Source organism: Crotalus tigris, unplaced genomic scaffold (assembly GCF_016545835.1).
Source record: "Crotalus tigris isolate CLP2741 ecotype Arizona unplaced genomic scaffold, ASM1654583v1 scf7180000018435.730608, whole genome shotgun sequence".
NCBI classification, from domain to species: domain Eukaryota; kingdom Metazoa; phylum Chordata; class Lepidosauria; order Squamata; family Viperidae; genus Crotalus; species Crotalus tigris.
In genome coordinates, this window is record NW_024097001.1 from 131,589 (window position 1) to 143,595 (window position 12,007).

Sequence of the window (12,007 nt, forward strand, 5' to 3'; positions counted from 1 at the left end):
TGTTCTGCACATGGGATTACCACAAGTATGATATCTGATTCAACTCTGCTGAAAGGATTATGTTGATTTAGACTTAACTTTTCCAACTTGATTTTCTCCATAATGTATATTTTTCATCAATTCCAACCAATAGTGCTAATAGTCAGGATGGGTTGCAATTTAATGTATAAATAATCCTGAAGTACAATAAGATAAAGCATATAGTTAACCTTGACTAAGCTTGAGATTCAGCAGATTCAAATCTAGTTAGTACTTCAGTGAAAGACATTAGGGCAGGACAGACTGGGAAATAGAAAAATCTTCTAGAAGAAGACAAGAGAAAAATACTTCTCTATCATGCCATGGACATGGATATGCCCATGAACTCACCAGCAGTTGAGGTAAGTTCATAGGAGACTTTACCTACATTGAGGAACTACATGGACATTTGGTCTAGACCATGCCTTGTGTATTTGAAAAGAAATGCTTAATTAGGTAAGACAGATATCCAGTACCATCTACATCCTTATTTTTCAAATGAAAAAAGCAAAAGGCATTGTGGGACCTACACTCTCTTTCTGCTGGTTCAGAATCTACTGTCCAACCATACATTGCTAATTGTATTAGTTGCTGGCTTAGCTTCAGTGTATCTGAAGTTACAGTTCTAATGGGGAGAAAAAGACTCTGAAGTACCAGCAGCTGAACAATTTGATTTTTTATCTGCATCCTATTGTTAGTGCATCCTGCCTCCTAGCTCCTTCCTCTACTTCTCTTCCAGAAGTTCATCCACTTGAAAATGTTCTCACTATTTTGAAGATTGTAGATTTTATTTGTTTACTTTTTTACATTATAGGCCACCTGTCTTACTTTCTAAAGTGACTAGGTGGCTTATAATGGCATAAAAACATAAATGTAAAAGCATTCAAAAGATTAAAATTAATAACAATAAAATAAAGATTAAAAACCAAGAGCATGGGCAGTACGGAGGTGGGCTTTTGTCACTTAACAATCAACTGCCTCCAGCTTAGTGAATTTCTAATGGGGCCCCAAGCCAACCAGCAGAGCCAGATTTTAAGGTTCTTTTGGAAGGCCAGAAAGGTGGAGGCAGATCCTACCTCCAGTAGCAAGAAGTTCCAGAGGTTGGGAGCCCAGCAGAGGAGGCTTTTCTCCTTGACCTTGCTAGTCCTAATTCCTTGGCCAACGAGCTTCAAAGACGGCTTCTTCTGCCAGAGTGAGTGGGGCAAATCAATCCCATTGGGGCAAGACAGTTCCCCAAATAATCTGATCCTGTGCCATAAATGGCTTTAAAGGTGATATTTTAAAGGTGATAACCAACACCTAGATGATCCTGATTTGGCTTCATTTGGCTTCTAGAGCATTGAGGAATGGCTGCAGTGAGCAGAACAGAAGTGACCTAAATTCAGTAATGCCAGGGTTCATTGCCAAGAGATAGGCATGCACAGTTTGCATGTTGGATGGGAAAGATGCCTAACTGAAACCTTGGGGAACCACCATCAATTAGTAGAAATAATCCTGAAATAGATTACTTATTTGTTAGCGATGAACTAGATGCAGCTTTATGTTTGATTAGATTCTGCTTGATTTTTGCTTGTGATTAACGTGACAATTCGTCATTGGACAATTTCAACTTCTTTTTACCTTAGATAAATGCTCTAATAACTTATATTCAAAAGAAGGGGGCAGAATTAAAACTATTTATGCATTGCAACAGCAGAAGAAACTTCAGTGGAGTTGGTGTTCTTAGTCATGCAACCAGAATATTTATTTACCATTGTAGCATTCAATAATCTGTAATAATAAACTAGCAAAAAATCTCATTCATTTCTATCCTGCTGCCAAAACCAGTGTCCTTTTTATAGACCTAGCATACGTATGAAAATATATGGTCCCTACATATTGTTTTGAAGCCAAATAATGTTGCTCGTTGAGAACAACTATAAAATTTTGCATAATTCCTGTTCAAATGAAAAATAGTGTTCTATATATTGATTTCATTTAATTTGTTCCATTTCCATTTTAGAACTCATTAAAATGTAAATGGTAGTGACAGAAAAATAATTCAATTTACCCTTTTATCGGGATTATTTTTTTTTTTAAAAAAATGGAAACTTGGTAGCCCCTTGCTTCATCAAGGGAAAAAGATAACCCAAGCCCAGCTGGTAATTCATGGCAAGTGAATCAAATACCTATGATAAGTTCAGATAAAAAACCATGAAAGACTGTATCTGCCCTGAAACATAAATGTATTTATTTATTTATAGGTAAAATCATCACTAACTCAGTCAAAAGGCAGTCTGCCCAAACCAGCAGCATTTCTATTATGAATTGAAATACATTCCTTTGCACTCATTAGCTAAAGATACAGTTTATTAGCCATGAGCCTATATTTTTACAACGTTTGAGACTTCCATCCATGCCCATCATGATTCATAAAAGCATCATGATACAGAAGGATTAATGAATGAAGGCAAATATACTGTATGTGTCTCAGGATAATGTTGCAGGATCCCATCTGGGTGGGTCACAGGGACCAGACGTTAAGTCTTTCGAGCTTATGGACTCATGCTGGAGCCCATCTGCAGGGAAAATTGGACCCCATTGTCAGAAGTATTTATATTTAATATCATTCTCAGTGATTAAGGATATGCTCATGTTTACTTAGAAAATAGATACAGGTAGCCCTCAACTTATGACTGCAAGTAAGTCCAAAATTTCTGTTGCTAAACAAGACAGTTCTTAAGTGACTTTTGCCCCATTTTACAACCTTTCTTGTCACAGTTGTTAATGAATCTGTCCAGTTGTTAAGTTAGTGACATGGTTGTTAAGTAAATCTGGCTTCCCCATTGACTTTGCTTGTCAGAGGATGGCAAAAGGGAATCACATGATCCCAGAGACACTGCAACCATCATATATATGAGCTCGTTGGCAAGTGTCTGAATGGGGGTGGGGATGGGGATATCGCAATGGTCATAAGTGTGAAAAATGGAGGAGTCTACGCTGATCAAACAGAATATCTTTCCAGAATTTATTTGAGGCCTATTTCTATTTCCAGATCTATTTGGCAAGGCTTCTACTAGTTCATTTTGGCTCCTGGAGTTCAAAGTAGAGCATCCTATACCTAAGAAAAGATTATGAAAATGAGCACGTAGTTTGAATATTTCCCATATGATACAAAGCTAAAATATTTGGAGACTTTTACTGAGGAGAAAATGACACTTAAGTGAATCAAGACAGAATTTTAATGGAATGTACAATTTCTGATGAATTCTCCAAAAAATCAAAAATAGATGGGTTACTTTTTATCATATTGCAACTTTGGCTGCACATTTAAAAACAATATGAATAAAGAAGCTTCTTCATAAAAGGCAATGGTGGCAAACCTATGGCACGGGTGCCAGAGGCGGCACTCAGAGCCCTCTCTGTGGGCACACCCGCCGTCGCCCCAGTCCTAGGCCTTCAGCTGGGTTTTATAAAACCTTTTCGCTTTAGGCCTCCGCTGCCGTGTGCAAAAAAAAAAAAAAAGGTTCAATCAAACAGTCAATTTCAACTTCTCATGGGAAAAAAAATCTTGCAAAGTTGGAATTGATTGATTGAACTTTTTAGTCCTATCCAGTCTACCGTTACCACCGCAGCCATGCCCAGCCAATGGGCCACGCCCAGGCAATGAGACACACCCAGCCAATGGGACATACCCAGCCAATGGGACATACCCACCGGGCACCCGATGAGGCATAAGTTGGTTTTGGGTTGCAGTTTGGGCACTCGGTCTCTAAAAGGTTCGCCATCACTGATATAAGGTATATTTAACTGGCCACATTTTGTGTTATAGGGTGTGTTAATGACTGTCTGCTTTATAGGGCAATTGATGTCAATGCTCAATGAGGACAAATGTGTCTGAATATGAGCCACTGTGGGACATGGATGAATAATCTGTTATTTATAGATTTTCCTAGTAAGTTTCAATGTGTATTTTTCTATTTATTCTTTAAAAAACCTAATTAGGACCCATATTTTCATCCAGCAAATTAGAAAACCACTGGGAACCTTTAGAAAAAGTATCATGATAGCAAAATATCAGGGATACAGACTACAAAAACAACAATTTCCTTGTCCCAAGGTACTGATCTATTTAATTTATCTTCCCAATCTATCCATCATGTAAATGAAATGCGGAACAGCCCCACGTTTCTTCAAGAGGCTATTAGCCTGCTAAAGCAAGTATTTGAGACTTGATTAGATTAAATAAGTAGACACACTTTACATTAGAATGTACCCTGTATTTAATTTATAGCTCAAATGTCAGAAAATCTGATGAACTATAATCATACTTCAAAATCATCAGCTTCAATATATTTCTGTGTGCTTTTATTTTCAGAAAGTCATAAATCCTGGAGCATGCACACATACAAACACAGACACCAAGTCCATTTTCATAAAGTCAGTTCCTAGCATGTTATATTTCTGTATCTTTTTTGTATCGGTATCATAGAATTTTACATCATCCGTTTAAAAGCAATCTGAGAACCTGCACATATAATTAGAGTACATGATCATCTCCAGGTGTGAACTTGGCTGTGAAGAGCATTTGTGTCTTTCCTCAAGGATTCTACATTCTGCTAACACAATTTCAACCAATGCAAAAGGTGATACAGTCCTATGAACTACTGTGGCCAAATGATGTGAAGTGATATTCATATCAGATATGGAAATACAGAATTGGAAGGGACTTCAGAGGTCTTCTAGTCCAACCCTCTGCTCATGCAGGAAACTCTATACAATTTCAGACAAACATACAAATGGTACAATAGTGGCTACTGTGTCAAATCCCCCAGTCAGCCAAAAAATTCCCTGGAACTTTTAGTTAGTCCTTCTTTCTCTCTTTTTCAACTTCCCTACCTTGCTATAAAGATAGAAGAAGGGAGGAGAACCATGTGTGTTGCCATTTCCTTCCTAAAGGTATGTGACCGATGCGATGTTAGAAATAGATCCTGTGGCAAAAATAAAAATGGAATGTCTCCTCTTACGTGGCATCTATCTTTTATCACTAAACTTGTTTTTAAAATTATATATATTAACATTTTAAGCCAGATTAATAAGAAACCTGTTTCAATGTTTTTTAATATACTCATTTAATTTACATTGCAGCCCAAATGTTTGCCAGCCTTTACCTATCAAACTTATAACAAGTGGTAACAGCAATCCATGTCCATTCAAGTGGAGAGTTGCTCCAATTTGTCAGTCTCCTAAAGAATTTTTTTTTTTCGTATTGGGGAAAGTGATGAATGAGTATGTGTGGTTTTATTTCTTCGTTAGATTTATAGCCTGCCTTTCATAATATAGCGCTTTCTCCCATAGAGTTCTTTGAGATAGGTTGTGTTGTGACAGAGTGACTGGTTCAGGATTCTCCCAGTGAGATTCCATAGATGAATCTCTCTAGTTCTATTCTCAAAATCTTCTCCACTCATTGAGATATACACAACAGAAGATGTCATGGAAAAACTTTCTGTTGAGCTAGGGCAACTTTTAGATTTGATAAATGTCCTATTCATGGAATTCCAGGAGGAGCTGGCGAATTTATGGTACATTTTACTGGACCTCAGAAATCATGAGATGTGAAGGCCCACTTTTAATTTCCTAGAAACTTTCCAAGAAGGGAGCCTGTGATGCTCCATTGCTAATTAGTATGTCTTCATCCATGACTGTTACAACGTAATACAGTAATAGTAGTAAAGTTGGAAGGGATCTTGGAGGTCATCTAGTCCAACTCCCTGCTCGGGCAGGAAACCCTACACCATTTCGGACAAATGGCTGTCCAGTCTCTTCTTAAAAACTTCCAGTGTTGGAGCATTTACTGCTTCTGGAGGCAGGCTGTTCCACTGATTAATTGTTCTCACTGTCAGGAAGTTTCTCCTTAGTTCTAGGTTGCTTCTCTCCTTGATTAGTTTCCACCCGTTGCTTCTTGTCCTGCCTTCAGGTGCTTTGGAAAATAGCTTAATTCCCTCTTCTTTATGGCAGCCCCTGAGATATTGGAATACTGCTATCATGTCCCCCCTTGTCCTTCTCCTCATTAAACTAGACATACCCAATTCTAGCAACCGTTCCTTATATGTTTTAGCCTCCAGTCCCCTAATCATCTTTGTTTCTTTTTTCTTTATCATGCCTTTGGGCTTCTGTTTTAGCACTGATGTATGTATCTTTTTTATCTACTAAGAGTGAAGTGATAAAGGGTTCTTCAAATCAATTGCTTCCTGAAATTTCTATATCAGCAAAACGACAAAGCCAACTCCTTAGAATTCATGGAACCTACAATTTCTCAGTTTAAAAGATTTGCAGGCACTGTCAGTATAGTGCCCTTAATGGATGTTGAAATAAATGTACTCCAGTAAGTGAAATCAGTCCTTTAATTCCCTTTGATGTTAACCCTTCACTTTTCAACTATCTCACAGTAACCTCCATTTCAAAATAAATCTGCCACCTGCTTAGAGTCACACTTGCATTTCATTTAGTTATGGTGAGAATTGCCCCAATACCCTCCTTGAATCTCAGATTACTTGCAAGCTAATACTGAGTGAACAATTTTTCCTCTTGTCAAGGTAGAGAGCCAGTTAGAAACCTCAAGCTTAGTAGGTGAAATTCAATCTTATTGTTTATTGGACTCATCACCTGAGTATCTACAGTAGGATTTCTCCAGCCCGATAGTTAGATGCTAATAGGATGGGTAAAAATATGTTGTATTCAGACTTTTATTGATTTTCCTCTTAGCACTATAGGATAAACATCTTGGGAAAAAATTGAAATTGTTATTATCTATGTTAATTTCAGTAAGAATTTTATATGTGCCAAAATGGAAAGATACGTCAATTCCTATACGGAAGAATGGATGGAAAAAGGAATGGAACTGGCAGAGATAACAAAATTAGTTGTTTTAATTAAGGAAAAGAATGTATCTAGCTTTGTTTCTACTTAGAGACCCCTTCTGGACTTTATGTAGAAACAGAAAAAATGTAATTTTGACTGAGAGTTTTAACAATTAGATTAGCTTGTTGTTATAAAAATGGCTAGTACTTACTAATTAAATAAGAGTAAAAAAGTTGAGAAAGTCCGTTGTGTCTTTTACAACATTGGAAAATTTTTGAAGCCACTGCTTGTTTTTCCTTTTTCCTTTTCCTCAAATCACTTTCCCTTTGTCTCCCTTCCCTATTTTCCTATTTCGTATTCCTGTCTTTAATTTCATTTGTATTTTGTATTAAGATAATATTAAATAAAGTTTATGAACCATAAGGAAAAAAGGACACAGAAGGATATAGACAAAGAATTAAGAACTTACGCTGAGTTTTCTCTTCATCTAAGAGATTGTTAGTGTGATGGGAGGGAGAGAGAGAGAAAGAGAGCAAATGTATGTTGGTCCATTATAGCTAGTTCAGTGCTATGTTTTGCCTATCTCTATACTAAATGAATCTTCTTTCTACTAGAGCAGTTTTACAGCAGAAAGGAGATTTATTTACAACAGTGTTTTTCAAACTCGACAACTTTAAGACGTGTGGATTGCAATTTCCAGAATTCCACATCTTACAATTCCCAAGTTTGAAAAACACTGATTGATAGGAATATTTGCTTATGTATCAAACTTGCTGTGGTTAGGTTTCTGATAGAAGGAGTAAGCATACAGATACACAGACACATAGACACAGACACACCCACAAACACAGTGTAAATCTCCTGCAAGCTTAAAATTTAAGATTTGTTTTATTCCACTTCAGAAAAATGAGGCTCCTAAATTTTATTGTGTTTTTGATCAATAAAACTTTCTAACACTCCATTGCCTGATCTTGATCCATCTCACTATTGTACACGATCATCTTACAATTTCTGTGTTCGTAGTGTCCCTATAAACTTGCATACTTTTTTTTTTTGAGCTTTTTTTCTTAATCCCACCTATTGTTACTTTTCAGAATTCTGGCTACATAGAATTCTGCCTTTGCTTGAGTTTTCCCATCTCATGATCTTCTCCCAAAGTGCATTCAGGTTGTGCAAAACAGTATTTGAAGCATTTTGAACTCAATATGTGGCGTCTTTACAGCTCAGACCATAATTTATCATTCAGAGGTGTTTTTTTCTGGAATGGTCAAAGCAGCGGTTTCTGTCGAGGGCAGAGGGAATAGCATGTAGGACAAGAGGAAGAATTGTTTTCAAAGTCAGATAAAAGGAGTCTGAGCCCAGACCAGGAAATTAACTTGAGAAAATATCTCAGAAAAAATATCTCTGTCTCTAGTTCACTCAGAAATAACAGAAGGGAAGGAGAAGCATATTCAGGCTTGCACGATTTTGTACTATGGCTGTTATAGTACAGATAATCCTTGACTTATAAGCATCTCCGTGGTCACAAGAAAAAAATTCAAGCACTTGGCACCTAATATGAATTTACAATAATTGCAGCTTCTCAGGGTCATGTGACCACCATTTGCAACCTTCCCCGCCATTTTCCAGCAAGCAAAGTCAATGAGAGAAGTAGGTTTCACTTAACAACCTCCTGATTCACTTAATAACTGCAATGTTTTGCTTAACAGCAGTGGCAAAGAAGTCATGACATTAAGTGTGACTCATTTAACAACCATCTCGCTTAATCATGGAAATTCTGGTCCCAATTGTGTTCAAAAGTCAAGGATTGCCAGTAAAAAGTAGCTCTGATCTACATGGCATTGTTTTCTTAGATTGGTCTACCTTCCAGAGTTGATGGTTTCAAACGTGAAATGGGGCCTCTCATTTATTTCTAATAGGCAGATCAGTTTTATTTTTTTTCCACAGATGTTGGTCTACATTAACACTTCTTCTCTCATGAACTACTATCTGCATCAGCTTCTGACTCTGATACTGACTATGTCAATTTGAACAAATTAAAAACTCAGCGAACTTTTCCAGCTAAAGAATGTTGATGTGTCTGAGATAAAATAACTTAGAAACAAGAGATAATCAGGGTTATGATACAAAAACATCAGAAAAAATAAAAGAAAGCTTGCTAATGTATTTTACAAGCCCTGGTGGCACATGGTTAGAATGCAGTATTGCAGGCAAACTCTGCCCACAGCCCTAGAGTTCAATCCTGACCAGCTCATGATTGACTCAGCTTTCCATTCTTCTGAGGTCAGTAAAATGACCCAGATTGTTAGGGGCAATTTGTAAAAAATGCTTCTTCATTGTAAACCACCCAGAATTTGCTGTTAAGTACTATGGGGCAGTATATAAGCCTAACTGCTATTGCTACTGCTATTTTCTATAAGACTGGATATTTATTATGTTACAGTAATAACATATTTTGTTTTTGTTGTTGTTGTTCAACAGCAGAGAATTCAGGATGGGTTCATACCCTGCTTCCCAGGATCTCACACCGATTGCAGGAGCGTTGTAACACCCAGTTTGGCACATGGCTGGATGCCACAGATCACCGCCTCTCCTCTCAATCAGAAACACCACATGGTAAGTCTTTGGAATGGGCTTTCTATTCTGTGGGAAATAAATTCACCACCTGGTTGTGATTTATTTATGGTTAACATAAAAAATAAGCCTCTCTTTTAAAAAGAAAGAAATACACATTTTTCATATCCCAATCTTTATAAAATTACAGCAGCACAATCTTCATATAAAGATGAGTCAAATTTTGGAGCGTATATACAATTATCTTTGTATTGCTTTCTTTTTTTTAGTTAGGCTTTTCTGCAGTTTCTTAAAACCACAGAAGAATCAGTGCAAATTTTCTCAACAAAAAGTGTTGCTATATTATTATTTCTACCTACAATTGAAGGTAAGATACCTTGTAGAAGAGGAAAATGTTTGGGGCACTTGTATATTGATAAATTTTGTATAGTAGTATTTTGGTACTCATTATTAATTGGTTCCAGGAATGCAATGAATACCAAAATTTTCCCTAAAGAATAATATAGTTGGTTCAAAAGCCATTTGACGCTGACAAATTCTAGCTTATTCATTGAGTACCAACAAACAATGAGTACTGAGATAAAATTTTCATGTCAGAATGTGTTGAGTACCAAATTCAATGAGTTTCAAAGCAGTTGAGTACCAGGATACCACTGTAAACCATGAGATTGCTGTATTTTGACAAAATGGAGTCATCTCTGGAGTTTTTCTCTTCAGACTTCAAAGGTAGAACTAATGTTGTACATGCACAAGGAATGTATGCTGTAAAATCTAGTAAAGACTCTTGAATAGTGTTTCTTAACCTTGACAACTTTAAGATGTGTGGACTTCAATTCTGGAAGTTGAAGTGCACATATCATAAAAATTGTCAAGGTTGAAAAACACTGCCCGACAAAATGTATCTTTCATACTAACTGGGATGGGCAACTTTTGAAGGCCAGAGACAATATGATATTTTATGCGGAGCAAGATGTTTTAGTGGAGACAGAATCATGCCAAGCATGTGAAGCTGGGTCATACATATAGCTAAACTGAGATTATTCCTGAATTTTAGGAATAACATTTTTGACAAGGTTAAGCTTATTTTAGAGGTTATCCTACAGTTTTTATGAATCTCCTACTACAAAATTTTGCAGGGGTGGGATTCCATTTATGTATTATGGGTAGGGACTGCAGCTTGACAGAAATGGATGTGTTTCTTTCAAAAGTAATCTTTAGTGTTTTAAACAAGATCGCACCCAGAATGGGAGAAATTTTTTATGCGGAGGACTCAAGTGTTGAAGGAAAAGTCTTTATCATGATTCATCCAAGCCGGGAATAAACAACATGCCGACTGCTTTAGAAAGAAGGTTGCAGTTTATTGAAGAGGAGAGCCAGACAGGAAGAAGGCTCTGGAAGAAAAGAAAAGAGAGCACATGTAGGGAGTGGGTTTTTATACCCGCTGGAGCCTTTTGTTTGGAGTTGTTTCCTGTTCCTGTTTCAGGCTTCGTATATCCTGTGTCACGTATTCTGACCTGAGTCTGAGTGTGCCTTTCTGGTATTCTGATGGTGGTGGGTTAATCCTATTATGTCCCAAGGGTCATATCCTGCTCTCCTGGGGCTGTGGCTGATGACTCTTAGATTTTTGATGTTGACTCTAGAGATCTTTCTTCCTAATCCCAGCTTCCTGACTCCAGTCTTTCTGACAAGATTATCTGCATTTCTGCAGACTTGGTTTCTGCTTGGGACAGAGATACTTGGGGGCAGGGTTGGTTTCTGCTTTTAAAATCCTTTAAGGAAATATATTCTGCCCTTTTAATATTTCCTTCTCTGGGGGAGGCTGACTTCCCACACAAGGAAGCCAGTCTCTTGGCAAACTGGGTTAGATGAAAAATCTGATCTGTTAGAAGGCAGCTTTTCACATAGTATGGCTTCAAGTAGATTTGAATTGGCCATTGCTTAAGGAAATTCCGAGAGAAACCATGAACTGTGAAATTGTGAGTTCTAAATCTCATCACATATGAGGTTATTTTCTATATGAACCTCTTTGGTAAAAGAAATGGGGAAGGACAATCAGGCCCCAAAGATCGTATTGTAACTTTTGGAGAATTAGACATTCCTTTTTTTTCTTATTACGTGGACTGGCTGTAAGACTGTGGCATAATGAGCTTTCTCCTGCATCAGGTTTGCCAAATTCATTCTGTAGTTTTGATATATGAGGATGGAAAACATTAAGGAAATTATACACATGAGCACGGTGTTTGGCATGGGCTGTTTCTTTCCCCACAATTGATTTGCTGCGGTGTCTTGTAATTTATTCATACAAGGAAACAATGATGGATGGTGTAAATTATTCTTCTTTTTCCCTTTTGACTTAAATAATAATTGCCAATATCTCAGAACTATATGGAAAAATATAAGGGGGGGGATAGACAGTATACATAGAGTGTTGCAAATGTTTGCTGATGGTATTTTTTCTTCCTCCTCTTTCAAGGGAGGGCAGTTTTGAAAGGGGGGAGTTCAGAACCAGCTCAAACTCCCTGATTAAGGGTTCCAGAAAATGTTTGCTCTTTGTCTTGAGCCTGTTTTTCTCTAA

The 12,007-nt window shown here is 37.2% G+C and overlaps 1 protein-coding gene across 1 annotated transcript in view; it reads left to right on the top strand.

The window, feature by feature from the left end:
• Positions 1–9,340: 9,340 nt before the first annotated feature.
• ADARB2 (adenosine deaminase RNA specific B2 (inactive)) overlaps positions 9,341–12,007 on the top strand; it is a 325,410-nt gene continuing 322,743 nt past the window's right edge. Inside the window, exon 1 of the mRNA XM_039352480.1 lies at positions 9,341–9,474. The gene's annotated coding sequence lies outside the window, so the exon portion shown is untranslated. The remainder of the gene's footprint in view (positions 9,475–12,007) is intronic.